The 8,094-nt window shown below is 34.5% G+C and overlaps 1 pseudogene; it reads left to right on the plus strand.

The window, feature by feature from the left end:
* LOC115999402 overlaps nucleotides 1-7,561 on the plus strand; it is a 13,563-nt pseudogene extending 6,002 nt beyond the window's left edge.
* Nucleotides 7,562-8,094: the final 533 nt, after the last annotated feature.

An 8,094-nucleotide genomic window follows, 5' to 3' on the forward strand; every position in this document is an offset into this window, starting at 1 on the left:
ATTTATTTAATTTAATAAGAGTAAAATAGAGTGAGAAACTTAATTATGTCAAATTTGATTGAGATGAGGTTCGAACCTAAGATCTTTCTTATAGAAATCAATGGGTAAGTTAAAAGTTAACGGAATGTTAACGGAGAAGAGAATATTTAACGGAAAAATTAACGGATAATCATAAAAATAAGGTTAAATTAGGTAATCTCTATTAATAATATTAATCTAAATTATCTTAACCATCTATTTTATTAAATAATTCATCTGAACCATCCATCTGTTTAAATAATTTAACTGCCATTTTTTCTACCCATTTTAGGCCTAACTCTCTTTGGCTCTTATTAGTATAGTAGATATTAAACCTATAGGGTTACAATGACTTAAAAATACCATATATACATTTTGTTCAAGAATTTTTGTGAAATTAATAGTTATTATACATATATTTTTTGTGAAATTTATATTTTTTTAAAAGTATAATATTTAAATTATATTTTTAAAAGATGAATCCCCTATTTATACTATGTAACTAAATTTAAGTTTACATTTTGTAAAAAACATATTTTGTGAAATTAATAGTTGTTATACATATAATGTAAATATAATTTATACAGGATGATTAATATTTTAAAAAAAGTATAATATTTACATTATATTTTTAATAAAAATGTATCCCTTATTTATACTATGTAACTGACTTTAAGTTTTGATTTCTTAGAATATTGTGATTATGGAGATCCAGAGTATACGTGTCAACATTGTGCTGCAAATTTTTGGTATGAGGAAAGGCTAGAGGCAAGGGTTAAAAGCAAGAATCCAAAATATTCATTGTGTTGCATGCAGGGTAAAATAAGATTGCCACCCAACAGATGTCCTCCAGAAAATATTTACAAGCTCTTTTTTGAATCATCTGATAAAAGTAAACAGTTTTTAGACAATATCCGATCTTACAACAATATGTTTTCTTTCACATCGATGGGTGACAAGATTGATTATAGCCAAAACAGAGGCACTTCCCCGCCAATATTTAAATTGCACGGTCAAAACTTTCATCTAATAGGAAGCCTTTTGCCAGTTGAAGGTGCAATACCTAAGTTTGCCCAACTCTACATTTATGACACACAAAATGAAGTTGGAAACCGCATCCATTCTATCAGGTGAGAAATAGTATTTTTTTAAAGCAAATGTCGAATATTATAATATGAACATTTGATTATTGAATTATAAAATGTCTTCACTCCCATAGGCAAACGGCAACTAAAGATAACCTACATGCTGAAATTGTTGCTGATTTACAAAACATGCTAGATCAAAACAATGTTCTGGTGTTGTCTTTTAGAATAGTTGGGAAGAAAATAATGGATGAAGGCTGCTCAAATGTCAAGTTAAAACTTATTGGTAAGTGTCAGGAATAAAATTGTAATAGTTTTGATGAGCCAATTTGTAATTTTAGAAATCCCCTATTTTATTTTTAGAGTATAGAGTTTGGACCCGGAAGACAAGACATGACCTTAGATTGGTTCGAATTATTGTGTTATAGAATTCTTTGTGTCATGACTCTTGTAAGTCATTTGCTTCCACTATACACATGAGTGTATATGATCCAATGGCCAAGGTCGAATTATCTCTACAAGAAGGCATGAGTTCAAATCCTATTGAGAACATTTTGAGCTTTGGAAAGCAAGGAATGGAGTCAAAGTCAACTTTTTGGTCTATGGAGGAACTTGTGGAGCAACTCATGGAGCTAGTCAAAGTACAAGGGAGGAAGTTCAAGTCAAATAGTGCGAGAAGAAGTTCAAGATCCACTATCTCTACACCATACGCTATACAATGCTAAGAAGGACAAATATATTTATTTGATGGATATAACCAAATGAGCTGAAACGGAGAAATGGTTAAAGACTTGAGCATATACCTAATGGTCTAGTGTTCGAATCCTACTTCTTACATTTTAATACTAAGGAAGAAGACTTGGACAAGTTGCACGGCCAAGTCTTTGGCTCTAATTTTTGGTCAATAGAGCTACTTATGGAGTAACTTTTAGTCAATGGAGCTACTTGGAGATTAACTCTTGTTGACTCTTACCAAGATTACATACGCGTGAACACTACACCATTTGTACACGCGTGAAAGCTATTTTAAAGCACTATGGAGCATGCTATGGAGCAACTAAGAGTGGAATTTATACTTAACCATTTTTGCATGGTTCATATTTATTCCAGTACGTGATGCTATGAACCAGAAGAAATCTGAAGGTGGTGATTTTCTGAAGATTATTGTTCATACTCAAGCAAGAGCCACCCGGTAAATATTTTGAAAGATCAACTTGTCCAAGATCAAAATCAAGAATGCAACAAACTCAAAAATATCAAGCTATGAACGATACAAAGTCTGCAATATCAAGTTGAGAAGGCAACAAAGTAAAAAATTGGAGGCTACAAGTTTCAAGGATCAATCAAGCCGTAAAAGAAGACTTTGTGAGCAATTTACAGAGGTAATTTGTCAAAAGTTACCAGCGACATTAAATGTGCAGATCAAAATGGAGATTTTATCAGATCAAATTGGCAAGTTATCAGATCAACGGTATGGTCATTAAATGAGAAGGTATGGCCATCAAGATCAGATTGGGTGACCAATCAGATCAAGTGAACGTTCAAAATTTGAATGTTCATAACGGGCAAATAATTCTTTGAATTATAAAAAGCCCAAGAAGACTTGAAGACAAACACGGTTACAGCACTACGAACCAAAAAACGTGAAAATCAACAAGTGATATTTCTGAGCGGTGAATGCGATCAAATACAAAGTGCTGAGACATTGAGCTATACACGAGAGGAATTCAAGTCTTACAAAAGAAATCTTTATTTCTTTGAACAACAGTTGTATCTCTACCGAGGGTAGAAAGGAGTGTAGCTGGGTGCGTAACACTCGGGTGAACTAAGTGCAGCTTTGTGCGTAACACTTGGTTGGAACGTAGCTTTGTGCGTAGCGTTCGGGAACGTAGCTTTGTGCGTAGCGTTCGGGGAGCGTAGCTTTGTGCGTAGCGCTCGAGAGCTTAACTTTGTGCGAAGAGCTCGTGGTTGAGTGTAGCTTTGTGCGTACTTTGTGCGAAGAGCTCGTGGTTGAGTGTAGCTTTGTGCGTAGCACGTGCGAAGAGCTCGTGGTTGAGTGTAGCTTTGTGCGTAGCACTCGCGAAGAGCTCGTGGTTGAGTGTAGCTTTGTGCGTAGCACTCGGGAGTTTCACTATTGTATCTGGGTGATTGAAGATAGTGGAAACCTTCCTTGGAGAAGGAAGAAGTGGAGTAGGAGAATTACACCATCTCCGAACCACTATAAATCTCTGCCTCTTATTTACTTTACTGCACTTTATATTTTTGCAAGTTTAACTCACTAACCCTTTACGTACTGTGTTGATCATATAATCCGGGTTTGTGTGTTGCCACGTTCGCATGTGGCTCAAACTTTGCATACATATTATTTGAGCTATTCTAAGAATTTCTAACGTAATGCATGTCAAGTATCTCTTCAGTTTTACGCAGTTTTATCTTATAGAACTTTACCGTACAATTTTCCGATGCACATTTCAAGTTGAATTTATTCACTTGAAATCTCTCTGGTTGAAGTGTTATAAAGTTTTTAAATTGTTAGAAAAGTCTATTCACCCCCCCCCCCTCTAGACTTTTCACCACCCTATCGAGACCAACAGTAAGCGTCAAAGAGATGCAAGAACCTATAATCTGCCATCTGTTTCTGAAGTAGCAGCTTTAATCGTTGGAGATTTTGACCAATCGATGGGTGATAGAGACATAATAATAGAAACTCAATCAGGTGAATTGCAACGTATAAATGAATTACATCCTGCATATCTTGGATTGCAATACCCTCTATTATTCCCCTATGGTGAGGATGGTTATAGGGAAGATATACCCATCACACACCCCAACACTTCTAATTCTGGCGGAAGGAAAAAAATTAGTGAACGTGAATTCTTTGCATATAGGATGCATGAACGAGTCAATGAGGTGTCAACTATATTAGTTGCAAAGAGACTTTTCCAGCAATTTATAATTGATGCTTACACAATGGTTGAGGCTGGAAGACTAAAATACGTGCAGACAAACCAAAAACAACTAAGGTGTGATATGTATAAAGGATTATCCGATGCTTTGGTTGGTGGTGAAACAAATCCGAGTTCTCAAGGAAAACGTGTCATTTTACCTTCAACGTTCACTGGATGAGCTAGATACATGATCCAAAATTATCAAGATGCAATGGCTATATGCAGATGGACAGGCTATCCTAATTTGTTTATAACATTCACATGTAATCCAAAATGGCCTGAGATTATGAGATTTGTTGGGAAAAGAAATCTGAAACTAGAAGATCGTCCAGATATTGTGTGTCGAGTATTTAAAATGAAGTTGGATGCATTGGTTAATGATCTAAGGCGTAATGAAGTATTTGGGACAGTAAGAGCAAGTAAGTTATGTAGTAAGAAGTCGTGTCATATTTTTTGTTGAATTGTTATAATATATTACGAAATTTCCAAATTACCATTTACTTTACTAATATTTTTGAACAATTTTGCAGTTGTATACACAATTGAATTCCAAAAGCGTGGATTGCCTCATGCTCATATTTTGCTCTTTCTAGACTCAAAGGACACAAATTTCGTCGGTGATGACATTAATAATATCATCTCTGCTGAAATACCAAATCAACAAACAGATCCTAAATACTACAATGCAGTATGTGACTTTATGATTCATGGACCATGTGGTATTGTGAGACCTAACTCTCCGTGTACATCTAATGGACGTTGCTTTAAGAGTTTTCCAAAGAAGTTTGTAGATGCTACATCTGTTGGTGAAGATGGGTATCGGATATATAGGCGTAGAGACAACGGTAGGACAGTTACGAAGGCTGGTGTTGAACTTGATAACAGATATGTGGTTCCACACAACCGTTACCTCTTGCTTAAGTACGGTGCTCATATAAATTTTGAGTGGTGTAACCAATCTCGATCTATCAAATATCTATTCAAGTACGTAAACAAAGGCAACGATCGAGTTACAGCTTCTTTTTATCAAAGTGGTACAGATAAACAATCTAGGACAACTATTGATGAGGTCAAAATGTATTACGATTGTAGATATGTATTGCCTTACGAAGTTGCTTGGAGGATATTAGGTTTTGAAATACAATACAGATATCCTCCAGTAGAGCGCTTGAATTTTCATCTGCCAAATGAACAAAGCATTTATTTTGATGAGGATGCTCCAATCGATGTCATTGTAGAACGACATACGGTAAAGCATAGCATGTTTTTGGCTTGGTTTGAGGCAAACAAAAAATACCCCGAGGTAAAGCAACTAACTTATGCAGAGATGCCAACAAAGTTTGTTTGGAAACAAGCAACAAGGGAATTTGTTCCAAGACAACGAGGATTCTCAATTGGTCGAGTTTTTTATGTTCCTCCTGAAGTGGTGAGATGTACTATTTGAGATGTCTTTTGAATGTAATCCGAGGGCCTACGTGTTATGAAGACTTAAGAACAATCAATGGGGTTTTGTACAACAATTACCGTGATGCATGTTATGCACTTGGCCTATTGGAATACGACAAAGAATATATTGATGGAATTGTTTAAGCAAGTCAGTGGGCAACTGTAGGAGAGTTAAGAAATTTATTCACAACATTGTTATCCTCAAATTGTTTAAGCCGTCCGGAAGTGGTTTGGGACAAATGTTGGACATACATGTTCGATGATATTCTGTACAAACAACGCAACATATTGAACTTTCAAGGTATGTATTTATCTATTTGCTTTAATATTTTATTTAATGTCTAATATTATTAGTTCCAATATGGTGATACTTTTCTAACATATATTGTTTAATATTTTTGTAAATTTAGTCCTCAGTGTTGATGAAATAAAAAATCAAGCATTAGTTGAGATTGAGAAATCGTTGAATAGATGTGGGAAGAGCCTACATGATTACCAACAAATGCCAATTCCAGATCTTGACTGTTCGGCCAGTTTGATGAATAGGTTGGTGTATGTGAGATGTGTTATGATAAAGCAGAACTTAAAGAAGAGCACAACAAGTTGGTATCAAATCTAACACCTGAGCAACATGATGTCTACAACACAATAATGAATGATGTAAATTCAAATCAAGGAGGAGTTTTTTTTGTCTACGGTTATGGAGGAACTGGAAAGACATTTGTTTGGAGAACTCTTTCAGCAGCATTGAGATCAAAGGGAGAAATAGTTCTTAATGTTGCTTCAAGTGGTATAGCTTCTCTATTGTTACCCGGCGGAAGAACTGCGCATTCAAGGTTTGCAATTCCCCTAAACCCAAATGAGGATTCAACATGTAATATCAAACAAGGTAGCCATCTTGCAGAACTCATTATTAAGTGCAAACTTATAATTTCGGATGAAGCACCAATGATGCATAAGCATTGCTTTGAAGCACTTGATAGAAGTATGCGTGATGTATTGCGTTTTTGCAATCCAAAAAGTTTAGAGATGCCTTTCGGAGGGAAAACTATTGTATTTGGCGGAGACTTTCGTCAAATCTTGCTAGTTATTCCAAAAGGAAGTAGACAGGATATTGTTAATGCAACAATAAGTGCATCTTACTTGTGGCCGTACTGTAAAGTGTTACGTCTCACAAAAAATATGCGACTTCAAAGCTCATCCTCAAATAGTGATTATGAAAAGCTAAAGCAATTCTCAGAATGGATTACGAACATAGGAGATGGAGAAATTCAGGGGCAAACAATTGGATGTGAAGAAATTACTATTCCAGAAGAGAATTTGTTGAAATGTTATGGAGATCCTATTGCAACTATTGCGGAAAGTACATATCCATCATACTCCAATATTTTTGATGATCAATCATACTTAGAAAAGAGGGCAATATAGGCTCCAACACTTGATGTGGTTGACTCTATCAATGAATATATGGCTTCTTTAAACACATATGAAGGAAGTACATATTTCAGCTTTGACAGTGCTTGCAAATCAAATTCAAATGTTGATATATTAGCTGATGTGCATGCACCTGAATTTTTGAATGGGATCAAGTGTTCTGGTGTGCCTAATCATGAACTCAGGCTAAAAGTAGGTACTCCGGTTATGCTATTGAGAAATATTTACCACTCAGTTGGTTTATGTAATGGGACAAGGATGGTTATTGCTAAACTTGGAAATCATGTTTTAGAAGCAAAGGTATTATCTGGAAGTAGTGCAGGTCATAAAATCTTGATTCCAAGAATGTCATTAACTCCTTCAGATTTGAGACTGCCTTTTAAATTTCAAAGAAGACAATTCCCTCTAATCGTTCCTTATGCAATGATGATTAACAAGAGTCAAGGTCAATCACTTTCTCACGTAGGCCTCTTTTTGAAAAGAACAGTATTTAGTCATGGACAATTATATGTTGCTGCTTCAAGAGTTACCAACTCAAATGGATTGAAGATTTTGATTTGTGATAAGGAGAATACCCAAAGTAATTCCACAACAAACATTGTATACAAAGAGGTTTTCCAAAATTTGTAAAATGTTATTATAATATTTCATCATAGTTTCATTCATACCATTCAACAATGATTTTCCATTTTGTAAATTTTTCCCTTAATTCATCCTATCATAATTGTTGCCATACATCGCATGGGTAAAACACTAGTTAATTTCTATAAGAAAAAGTCTTAAGTTCGAACCTCATCGCAATCAGAGTTGGCATAATTGTTAAACATATAGTACGAATGTGTTAGAGTATATTATTGAAAAGTGAGTACCCACTCTTGTTAAATTAAATAAATTAGTAATTACAACAACAAAAATAATACATATGCATTTCTTTAATTTAGAAATCAATGTTTACAATGCCTTTGTTCAATAAAAAAAAATTATGCCTTTGTTCAAAAAAAAATTATTCATTATCAAAAAATTGAAAAAAAGAGATATAATTTCATTAGTTATATGTCTTTATCTTCTACAATAAAAATTATTCATTATCAAAAAATTAAAAAAGATATAAAATTTCATTTGTTATATTGTCTTTATTTTCTACCATGCAAAGATTCCTTACA

This window comes from Ipomoea triloba, chromosome 12 (assembly GCF_003576645.1).
Source record: "Ipomoea triloba cultivar NCNSP0323 chromosome 12, ASM357664v1".
Taxonomy (NCBI): domain Eukaryota; kingdom Viridiplantae; phylum Streptophyta; class Magnoliopsida; order Solanales; family Convolvulaceae; genus Ipomoea; species Ipomoea triloba.